This window comes from Cornus florida, unplaced genomic scaffold (assembly GCF_030987335.1).
Source record: "Cornus florida cultivar Cherokee Brave unplaced genomic scaffold, ASM3098733v1 CherokeeBrave_3.0.0_Hap2_Chr06, whole genome shotgun sequence".
Lineage (NCBI taxonomy): Eukaryota > Viridiplantae > Streptophyta > Magnoliopsida > Cornales > Cornaceae > Cornus > Cornus florida.
This window is the reverse complement of record NW_026775576.1, coordinates 3,619,186-3,631,772: the sequence shown is the minus strand read 5'-3', so window position 1 is coordinate 3,631,772 and position 12,587 is coordinate 3,619,186. Positions and strand designations below refer to the sequence as shown.

The 12,587-nt window shown below is 34.2% G+C and overlaps 1 protein-coding gene across 1 annotated transcript in view; it reads left to right on the top strand.

Annotated features, from left to right (window-relative positions):
• Positions 1-6,306, top strand: part of LOC132311057 (uncharacterized) — a 31,455-nt gene extending 25,149 nt beyond the window's left edge. The window contains exon 2 of the transcript XR_009482807.1: positions 6,066-6,306. The gene's annotated coding sequence lies outside the window, so the exon portion shown is untranslated. The remainder of the gene's footprint in view (positions 1-6,065) is intronic.
• The last annotated feature ends 6,281 nt before the right edge of the window (positions 6,307-12,587 follow it).

Below are 12,587 nucleotides of genomic sequence, written 5' to 3'. Positions count from 1 at the left end.
AAATCATTTCCAAATAGCCTCAATTTAATATATGATAAAAGACATATCATGGTCATTACATATATTCATACAAAAGCTTAATTAGGCCCATGAAACCATAAAATAGATTTTAATTAATTTTCTTAATTAAAGTCTCTAGATTTCCAAACTCAACCAAATGCTCTCAAATTAAAGTATGTTAAAGAACATGCCATGACTTAATTTAAAAGCATATTACAACTCAATTTCATGTAAGGTACAGCCATGAACTTTAATCTTTCACAAAAGATAAATATTAATTAAAAAGAGCAATTCTTATTTAATTAATCCAAATTTAATATATGTTAACCAACATATTAAAACAAGAGTTTCTACCATGCCACAATTCAAATCCCAATTTCTCATCATCATGAAAATTAAATCTTATACAAAAAATTAAATATTTCAAATTTCCTAGATTTGATAAAAGGCATGCATATAGGTTGTATAAATATGGAAAACACACAATACAACACATATAAAATCCTAAAACATTCCCTACCTCCATTTAAGATGAAATCTCAAATCCCCAACAAAATAAATCGGCTCTGAATCCGACAAAACTAATAGGTTTTGTCAGGGAAAACACCACGAACATGAATCCCAAGGAAGCCCCATCAAAAACCCAACTTGACTTCAAACCCGAACTCAAGAAATGGCCAAAACGAGATTCCAATCGGTTGGAATCGAAGGCCTCGCCGAGGGGAACAATAAACATAAAGGCATCACCACTTTTTAATGAAGGGAAGAAGTTCAAAAGAGGAGAGAGAAGATGGCAGCCATGGGAGGAGCTTGGACCGGCTATGAGAGAGGAGAGAGAGAGAAAAATCTGATTTTTCATCTACTAACCCCCTATTTATAGAAAAACTCAAAAAGTGCCCCGAACGGGCCCCGCCGGGTCCGAAAAAGTGAAATCTGAGCAGACGCGCTTAAATGGCAAAACTCTCTGAACAAAAAAGATTCCAAATGAGAAAATATGAACAAAAGAAGAAACGGCGTCGAAAACCGAGTCCCGAGCAGAGAGTTATGCCAAAAACAAGTTTGGCGCAAACCGGGGCCAAAAACCTTGAAACTGGAAAACATCGTCCAGGAGGAAATCTAAGAGTCCATGACTCGACGAAATGTGAAAATAAATCCCATATGAGGATACAGGCTCAAAACAAGGCATTGAGCAATAACTTTCATTAATTGCATAATGGCCCCTTCAAAAAGTGAAAATTGCGAAACTGCCCCAGAATGAAAATATCTTCCAAAAGATATTTTCTTGGATACCCCTGCAATAAAATATCTTCAAAAGATATTTATGAAAAACACCCCAAGAAAAGAAAAAGTTTCCAAAGAACTTTGTATTTATGCCCCTATGGGCACCGGGAGCAACCAGAGTACTTTCTCATGAAAGTAAAGATATGTATCTCATAGAAATCATTGAGAATGAAGATACGTGAAGTAAGAAACCAACTCCGAACACAAGAAGTGTGGTTACGCAAACAAAGTGCCAAACGGGAAAAAGACAAAATAGGGAAAAGGACGAAAAGTGAATAGTGTCAAAAAACGAAAAATTTGGAAATGACTTGGTCCTCAAAGGAAGTTGTCAATCCAAAGAAAAGAGTCTCAAAAATCATTCCAGAGCACTCGAGACGACACTAATCGACAAGAAACCAAATTCAGAAGGGAAAAGACAACGGAAAAAATTTATCCAAAAAATCCGGGTCATTAGAGTAGCATGCCTACACAAAGCAACAAAATGTAGATTCTTAAGGTTATCAACTTGAAATCTAAAATGCTAGAATAACCATAGTGGGTCATGCCACCTAACATCTATGTTCCAAATGAATCTATAGGATAATTCCTAAGTCACATTTGAACAATAAATCATAATCACAACATCTATGCAATTTAACCAACATAAAAGCATGCTATACAAAGCAACTAGATATAGAATCCTAAAGTTATCAACTTGAAATCTAAAAGTACGAAAACAACTAAATATAACAATTTAGTACAATTACAATTTCTAATACCACAAGTCAAGACATAGATTGTCAAAATAATCAACTTGATATCTAAAAGTGTGAAAACAACTAAATATAACAATTTAGTAAGTATGTACTTAACAGCATCAAATCACTAATAACCAAAACCACAAGTCACAATTAAACATGATTGTCAACTTGGAATTGAATGCAAAAACAAATAGTGGAAGACTTGGACATCACGTCTCGGATTTCCACCGAGAACAAAATGGTTATTCCGTGCATTAACCTGTTGGGAAGACCACCCTAGTGCGCACTATCTCAATTGGGGAGAACTCATACCTCCCACACTAAAGCCGAACTTTAGCCATATCACAGTAACAATGTCCCAAGACTCCAAAATAATCAAATATGTTCATAACTTATACGTAATTTATATAATGCACGAAAACCACCTGCCATGCAGAAATAGGTTGAAACCACACAATCCATGCCTTAAGTTTCAGTACTAAAATGATATACATAATGTCAACACAAAATGTACAATTCCTTACACAAGTCAATCATATATTCAATAAAAACATGCTCTAATGAATATAAACTTAACCACAATGCTCTTCAATGCTTAAAACATAATCAAGTGAATACACCACAAATCCAAATCCATGATCTTAACATAGAAGCAACTTCTAAAATATGATTGAATCCATGAATAAACAAGATAGAATTTAATTAGATGAAAATAATCAAATTCTCTAGATTTCAATTCATTTCCAAATGGCCTCGATATAATATATGTTAAAAGACATATCATAGTCATTACATATATTCATTCGAAAGCTAAATTAGGCCAATGAAACCATAAAATAGATTTTAATTAATTCTTTTAATTAAAGTCTCTGGATTTTCATACTTATCCAAATGTTCTCAAATTAAAGTATGTTAAACAACATGCTAAGACTTAATTTAAAAGTATATTACAACTTAATTTCATGTAAGGCACAACCATGATAATTAATCTTTCACAAAAGAAAAATATTTAAATAAAAGTTGTAATTCTTTCCCAAATAATCCAAACTTAATATATGTTAACCAACATATTAAAACTAACCTTTCTAGCATGCCACAATTCAAATTCAAGTTATACATCATCATGAAAATTAAATCTTATACAAAGAATTAATTATTACTAACTTTCTAGATTTGATACAAGGCATACATATAAGTTGTATAATCATGGAAAACACATAATACAACACACAAATAATCCTAAAACATCCCCTACCACCATTTGAGATGAAATCTCAAATCCCCACCAAAATGAATGTGTTCCGAATCCGACGAAACTTCTAGGTTTTGTTGGTGACAACACCGTGAACATAAACCCCAAGGAAGCCCCATCAAATTCACATCTTGACTTCAAACCCGAACTCAAGAAATGGCCAAAACTGAATTCTAATAAGGGGGAATGGAAGAGTACGTCGAGGGGAACAATAAACATAAAGGTACTACACCTTTTCAACCAAGGGAAGTGGTCGGAAAATGAAAAAGAAGACCGGCAGCTATGGCTGCCATGGATGGCCGGCCAAGAGAGAGGAGAGAGAGAGAAAAATATGATATTTTCTCTAAAGTGCTCCTATTTATAGAAAAACCCTAAAAGTGCCCCGAAAGGGCCCCGCCTAGTCCGAAAAAGTCAAATTCGCCCAGAGTGCATCAAACGGCAAAACTCCGTGAACGAAAAAGATTCAAAATGAGAAAATAAGAACAACAGAAGAAACGACGTCCAAAATCGAGTCTCGAGCAGAAAGTTATGCCCCAAACAAGTTTAGCGCTAACTAGGGTAAAAAAACCCTGAAACTGGAAAACATCGACCAGAAGGGAATTCCAAGAGTACACAACTCGATGAAAAGTGAAAATAAATTCCATACGAGGATCCAGGCTCAAAACAAGACATTTAGTAATAAAACAAGACATTTAGTAATAACTTTCATTAATTGCACAATGGGCCCTCCAAAAAGTGAAAACTACACTAATGGCCCAGAATGAAAATATCTTCCAAAAATATTTTCTTAAAAACCGTTGAAATAAAATATCTTCAAAATATATTTATGAAAAACATCCCAAGAAAAGAAAAAGTTTCCAAAGAACTTTGCATCCATGCCCCTATGGACACTGGGAGCAATTAGAGTACTTTATTACAAAAGTAAAGATACGTATTTCATGGAAACCACTGAGAATGAAGATACATGAAGTCAAAACTCAACTCCGAATGCAAGAAGTGTGGTTATGCCAACAAAGTGACAAATGGGGAAAAGATAAAATAGGGAAAATGACGAAATAGTGAATAGTTTCGAAAAAAAAAATTGTGGAAACGACTCGGTCCTCAAAGGAAGTTGTCAATCCATAGAAAAGAGTCTCAGAAATCACTCCAGAGCACTCGAGATGACACTAAGCGACGAGGGATTGAACTCAGAAAGGAAAAGATCAACGGAAAAAAAATATCCGTGAAAATCTGAGAAAGGGAAAGAAATGAAAATGACCGGGTCATTACAATGGACGTACGAGACTTAGGTTGAAGCTTAGAGGCCTTAACAAAGAAGTTTTATGGTTTACAGAGGCTGAACAGATGAAGAAGACGACTTCAGCACCAACTAAGCCGACTGAATTGGTAACTTAGCTTGCTGAATTGGTAACTTAGCCTGTTAAATTGGTAACTTAGCCTGCTCAGTTGGACCGCGACCTGGATGTTTGGTTTTAATTGCCGGAGTTTGCATTTTAATTGTTTTAAAGCGTTGTTTGGGCTGTACATGGTATTTCTAATTCGTTTAAACTATTTTAAATTGGTGTATATGAATCCAATAGACCTGTGATATATAGGAACAATAATTCATAAATGGATTAGGGATTGGACAGCATAAAATTAGGGAAAAATCCTACATGTTGCACTTCAACTGTTAATCAGCTTATACATTGGAACTTGGAGAATCGTTTATATGTGATTCAATATTGATTAATCATATTTAAACAAGGTCATAAGTGTCATGGATTACTTGAAATTAACCATACTTGTGTTGGAACAAATTGATATTCACCTTGCTATTTATCTGCATTAATTTATGGACAATTCGTAGGATGTAAATGCTTAAATTTATTTTAGCAGTTTACATTGTTGGAATATGATTTTTAGGTTCTGTAATGAATGCCTAATATTTTTGGATATGTGTTAATTTATATTGATGCATATTTTGGAGTATGATTGAGGAGTTATTTATACCTGCTTTGTCAATTATACGGACTTGTGTGTTGTATGCACCGGTATGGGACGGTGGCATACTAGGGATGGATTAATTAAAAATACTAAGTCCTACCTATTTGGAAATAAGGTGGAGTAACAATAAAAGTTAAGTCCTACTTATATATGCGTATATGCACCGGTATGGGACGGTGACATATTAAGGATGGCTTAGTTCAAAACACTAAGACCTACCTATATTGGGGATGGTTTAGTTCAAAATGTTAAGACCTAACCTATCAGATTAAAGGAATAGATTGTAAAATATTGAATCCTAAATTGTGTTTAAGTCTGATCAACTGACTAAGTTGAGTGATTTCCTGGATTAGTTGGTTGTAGCTAAGTCATATCAGCTGAATAAGTTGAGTGACTAATTGGATTGTGTTCTGTATGTCACCTCAATGAATAATTGAATGACATACTCTGGTTTCGGACGGATTTTAGATATATGATTATGGTACCACGAGATGAGCTTGAGTCTCAGGTTCGTTAGTTAGGGTGCGTATATGCAGTGGATGCGTAGCTGGTTATGGTAGGTAAAGGTGTACCCTGTTAGGTCTAGGTACTCATACCCACCTTTGGGTGCGTTTTCGCATGTTGCCTTCTATTCAGGTTGAGACCCTTATTATAGTCCAGTGAATGTCCCTTAGTGTAGATATATATATGTATGGACTAAGTAGTTATTGTTGAGCTATCTAGGATGTATCTGTGTATCGGGTTTATGCATGGATCGTAGTAGATAGGACTTGCATGTGGGCTTGACCCACTTTCTTATTTTTCAGGTGTTCGTCAGTTCCGGGGTTAGAGCTTGGTCGTGCAGAGCAGATACAGACTTCCATTCCACCACCTACGTAGGACTACTTTCTTATTTAACTTTGGATTTAGATTACAGTTAATTTCTTTCCAGTTTGGGATTTTATTATTAGGGGTCCATTTGAGGGATTCCCGAGTTGTTAACTTTATGGAGTTACTTTGGAGTATTGGATTTTAATAATTATATTTTGAGGATTTTCAATTAGAATCCTTTCAGTGTATTATTATTTATTTTCTTAATTCATTTTTGTAATCCGTGTTCGTTTTAAAATATTAATTGTTTGACATTCCCTCGGGTTTGGGCTCGGGTCTGATCAACCTGTGTCTCGGATTTGAGGGGTGTCACAAGTGACGGTTCAGCTGAAATGGGTCTGTGTGTATTTGTAAGATTATTTATTTAATTGTGGCCCACATGATTTGGACATGTGACATATTGTTTGGTGGCTAAGTAAATAGATATCAATTAATATTATTTATTCTTAGTCAACTTATAATTACCTTTTTGGTAATTACTTATTGGAGAAGTGTTTTCCTTTTTTGTTCCTTACTTTGATAGAAAGTGGAATTAAGTTACTAATAAGGAAAACTGGTCTTCTCTCTACTTTTATAAAAGTGCATATACACCATCAATTATGTACAATTAATAATATAATACGTAAAAGTTTTATGTGTGCAAAAGGTTAAGAGAGAGAAATCAGTTTCCACCTTTGCCTATTGATCAGAATTGCAACTTCGTTCGTGGTTAAAGGATCTGGACGTTGGACTTAATCTCAGGTTTGATATCTTAAATCGAGGTATGTACATCTAACTATATATATTTATACGTTATAAGGATGTGAAATTAGTTGAAGTTCTAAGATCTAGGGATTTATGAATATTTGTGATTAATATCTAACACAAATTAATTAGAGTTTACATGTGGTATCAGAGCCCGTAGTTTTGGAAATCATTATTTTTCCATTATACTTGCATAAATAATATGTTTAAGTTTAAATTAAAATTAAATAATTAAATAATTTTAATTTATTATATTTGGACACTGTTTTAATAACAGATCCGATCAAATTTTTCTAATTAATGTACAATAGCGTTTTTCTTTATTTGGATTTAAGGATCTATTTGTATGTGGTATATTTTGATCATTTATGTTGTTTATTGAATTCAAACAATTAATGTTAAAATTGTGCCTTGATTTCTGAACTTACTTAATTGATTTGTTGATAGTTATTTGTATGTATGTGTGTGTGTGTGTGTATATATATATATATATATGTATGTATAAACATAATGAGACAAATCAAGACAATTGTGATTTTTGTGCGTATACAGAATGAAACTTGTTTTTGACTTTTGATTCTGCTGCACAAATCGAGGCTGTTAATTGTATTGATGTTTTTTACATGATTACAAATATTGAAATACACTCCATGACTTGGTGAAGTATATGTGCTTATTGATATTTTTTAAAGTATATATGCTTATTGTAATGATGTCCGTTGTTACATATATGCTTATTGATATTTTTTGGACGTCCACTGTTTATTAATTGACTTTGTAAAGTATGTTTACATAATATGGTGGGTAACCTAATGTTGGATTTATCACTATGTAATTTAATATTCATATTATATACAGGTTGGTAGCTACCAAAGTGGCCTAACCATAATGGTTAATGGATATTAATTTTAGTGGTACATATAATTGCAATATTTCATGAATAATGATACTTATAATTTTTGTGATATTCATGAATATTGGGTTTATTCAATTATTAGAAATAATTCCTCAAAGGGAATTAATTTTCAAGTGGTTAAATGAACATTAAGGGGTTGTATATAATTTTTAATTGGGTAGATATAGGATATCCAAAGCTAACTTGTCTATTTAATTAATTAGTGCATCACCAATGAAGCTATATAAACATAATATTTAATTATGTTTATGCAAATGACTATTGCAAATAATATCAAAACAACTCTTCCCCAAACTGATAGTGTTAAGGAATATTTGAAAAATATTGAAGAACGTTTCCATACTGTAGATAAGTTTCTTGCAGGGAAATTAATGGCTGGCCTCACTACTATACGTTTTGATGGTACTCGTAGTATGCATAAGCATGTTCTTGACATGACTAATCTTGCTGCGAAATTGAAAACTTTAGGGATGAATGTGGATGAGACTTTTTCTCCCTCAATTTATTCTCAATTCCTTACCTACTCAGTATGGGCCATTTCAAATTCACTATAACACTATTAAGGACAAGTGAAATGTGAATGAATTGGCCAGTATGTTAGTTCAGGAGGAAGGAATGCTTAAGCAACAAGGTAATCATAATGTTCATCTTATGACTCAAGAAGCTAGAAAGAAATTTGGGAAAAGGCCTGGAAAGGGCATTAAGCGAGCAACGCCCCAAATAAAGGATTCTGATTAAGCTCCTCAAAAGAAGGGACGCAAAAATGATAAGTGTCATTTTTGTAACAAATCTGGACACTTTTAGAAAGATTGCATGAAACGTAAAGAATGGTTTGAAAACAAGGGTAAACCTTTGGCTTTTGTATGTTTTGAATCAAACTTAATTGAAGTTTCTTCTAATACTTGGTGGGTTGATTCAGACTTTAATGTTCATATTTCCAATATGATGCAGGGATTCCTTTCAACCCAAATCACAAATCCAAATGATAATTTCTTGTTCACAGGGAATAGGGAGAAAATTCCAGTTGAAGCCATTGGGACATTTCGTTTAGTTTTAGATAGTGGATTTTTTTTTTTTTTTTTTTTTTTTTTTTTTTTTTTTTTTTTTTTCTTAAATGAAGGAGTATATTCAAATAAAGCAATATAGTACAAAGATTCAAGTGCAGGCATACCCTCATTAAACAAAAAGTCCTACATAAGGACACTCACAAAAAAAAAATTACAAGCAAAGAGCATTACAATATAGTTTTAGATAGTGGATTTTATTTAGATTGGTTTAAAACTCTTTATGTTCCTTCAATTTCCCATAATTTGATTTCTATGTCCAAACTTGATGTTGATGGTTTTTCATTTAAATTTGGTAGTTGATGTTTTAGTTTGTTCAAAAAATCCCAATTTGTTGGTTCTGGTATTTTTGTTGATGGTTTATACAAGATAAAACTTGATGATTGATTTATTTTCTGAAACGCTTTTGACCTTGCATTGTAATGTTGGAACCAAACGTAGCTCAATTAATGAAAATTCATCTTTCTTGTGGCATAAAAGATTGGGTCATATATCCAGTGAAAGGTTAAAAAGATTAGTAAAAGATGAAATTCTTTGGAATCTAGATTTTACTGAATTTATTGTATGTGTGGATTGTATTAAAGGTAAACAAACCAAACATACAAAGAAATGAGCCACAAGAAGTATAGAGCTTCTTGAAATTATTCATACAGACATTTGTGGACCTTTTGATGTTTCATCTTTTGGTGGAGAAAAATATTTTATCACCTTTATAGATGATTTTTCATGTTATAGATATATCTGTTTGTTGCATGAAAAATCTCAAGCAATGAATACTCTTGAAGTATACATAAATGAAGTTAAAATGCAACTAGATAAAAAAGTAAAAATAGTAAGGTCAGATAGAGGTGGTGAATATTATGGAAAGTATGATGAAACGGGTTAATGCCCTGGACCGTTTGCTAAACTCCTTGAAAAGCGTAGCATTTGTGCTCAATACACTATGCCAGGCACGCCATAGCAGAATGGTGTAGCTAAAAGGAATAATCGTACTATTATGGAAATGGTTAGGAGAATGTTAAGTAATTCCTCGTTACTCATATGATTGTGGATGTATGCTCTTAAAACTGCTATGTATATATTAAACAGGGTTCATAGTAAAGCAGTTTCAAAAACTCCATTTGAACTATGGACAGGAAGGAAACCTAGTTTAAGGCACCTGCATGTTTGGGGTTGCCCAGCAGAAGCTAGGATTTATAATCTATATGAAAAGAAATTGGATTTTAGAACAGTTAGTGGGTACTTTATTGGTTACCTAGAAAAATCCAAAGGGTACATGTTTTACTGTCTTACACATATTACAAGAATTGTTGAAACCGGTAATGCCAGATTCATTGAGGATGGTGAAATCAGTGGGAGTGATAGAAATGAGAATGTGATCAATTAAGAAGTTAGGGTACAAATCCCTTTACCTACAACTTCTAAAGAAATAATTGTTTCTCCAGTTGTTGAACTGCGTAACAGCGAAGAATAATTAAATGATTAACACCTCCATAATGAAACTGTCAAAAATGAGGTTATATGTAACGACCCACTTCACCACACGGTATGATATTGTCCGCTTTGGGCCTGAGCCCTCATGGTTTTGCTCTTGGGCTTCACCCCAAAAGGCCTCATGTGACGGCCCAGGTTTTTCAACCCGGTGCGTCAGTGATGAACTGAAAGATGACCCGATAACGGATCCGAAGTGCGGAAGCAAAAAACAAAATAACGGTCTCTAGAGATACAACATGGCTCTAAGACACCATTATGACCCTCAACGAGGTCACGGAACCCAAAGGAATCAAATGGGGAAGCAACGTTTCAAAAACGAACAAGAATGAACCTAGGGGAAAAATCATCATTTCCAGCATAAAAGTGGGTGCCACTAAGCACACCATTGGAAAGAGAATGAAAAATTAAAGAATTTAGACTCAAGAATTGCTTGATTTGGAGTCCGAATGAAGAAGATATGGCTTACGGAAGAAGAAGGGGCAAAACGGTCAAAAAGTGCAAACCCTAGATCATCTAACTGGTTAGGAGGCCAAAATTCACGAGAATTACACTGCCCACAATCATCTAACCGGTTACGAAACCCCTCATAACCGTTTAGATGTGAAGGGGCAGTAAGGGTGCGACCCAAAAACCTGGCAACAGGGGTTTTTCTGGGAAAAATGGAAATTTGAGGGCCAAGATGACATTTTCTGGAAAAACTTAAAGAAGAAACCCCCCTCAAAATTGAGTTTTCTACTTAAATTTAGTGAAAAATCAAAAAATACGTAATGTGAAATGCCAAAAATGCCCTCTCAAGAAAACTGGTCCAGAGGGTCCAAAAAGCTGCTAAATTTAAAAACTGAGAGCTGAATTTCAGATGCGATTTCCAATGCCAAGATGGCATTTTCTGGAAAAACACAAAATAGAAACCCCCCCCTAAAATCATACATTCTATTCAACCACGTAAATGACGGAATTTATTTCCCAAAGAAAATTTCCAAAATACCCTTAGTTCAGAAAATGCAACAAAAGTGAAAAATGAGTCTGTAGGAGGCTCATTTCACCAAAGAAGAAGCTTTGCCCGGAAACGACCATGCATACAAACGTAACTTACCTAGTAAGATGTGCTACAATGGTCCATGGGCCAAAAATATGGCCGATACAAAATATGACCCCCCAACGGCCAAAATGCCAAAAATGAAGTTTGGAACGAAAATTTGGAGTTTAAAATCATGAGATGGTTTCAAAATACCATTTGGCCCTTGGCCACACTTTATACTTAATTAATGAGGCCCTATGAAAGAATCAAAATGGAATTCCCACACCCAATGCAAACATGGTGAAGCAAAAACTCAATATTTTTCAATACTTTCATAATACTCCATGAAGTCAAAAATTACATAGGATACAAATTACATGGCATTGGCTTCCGGCCTCATCTCATACATGTCAAATACATTGTAAAGAGTGTACTCATGTACACCTTACATATATGGAATCAAATGTACACATGTTGACATATAAGACTACAATTGGCATTCCAAGCCAACCTTCACCAAAAATGGAAGTCTCCAAGTCCAAAAATCATCCAAGCATAATAAAGACCTCAACTTTGATTTTTGTACCTGAAATATGCCCCAGTATCGTAGGGGTGAGTAACATAAAGCTACTCGTAGGAAACGAGCATGCATCGACCTACGTTTTACAAGTTTGCATGATTTAATTATAGTGATTCATTCCACCTAACGTCTATGTCAAAGGTGAGACTCAAGGAGCATCCTAACTACCTAAGATCATTTCTAGCATCAATCACCTCATTCATGCAATTTTAGCAACATAGGGTCATGCTTACACAAAGCAACAACATATAGATTCTCAAGGTTATAACCTTGAAGTCTAAAATGCAACATCAACTAAATATAACAATTTAGCATAGTTAGAATCTCTAGGTTATCAACTAGAAATTTAAAAGTGTGAAATCAACTAAATATAGCAATTTAGTATGGATGTACTTAACAACACCAAGTCAACAAGGTAAACATAATTGTCAACTTGGAATTGAATGCGAAAACAAATAGTGGAAGACTTGGACATCACGCTCGGAATTCTGCCGAGACCTCAATGGTTATTCCGGGTACTAACCTGCAGGGAAGACCACCCTAAGTGCACACTATCTCAATGACTTAGAGGACTCACGTCCCCGTACTAGAGCCAAACCCTAACCATCTCAACTCAACAATGTTCCAAGATTCCAAAATAAG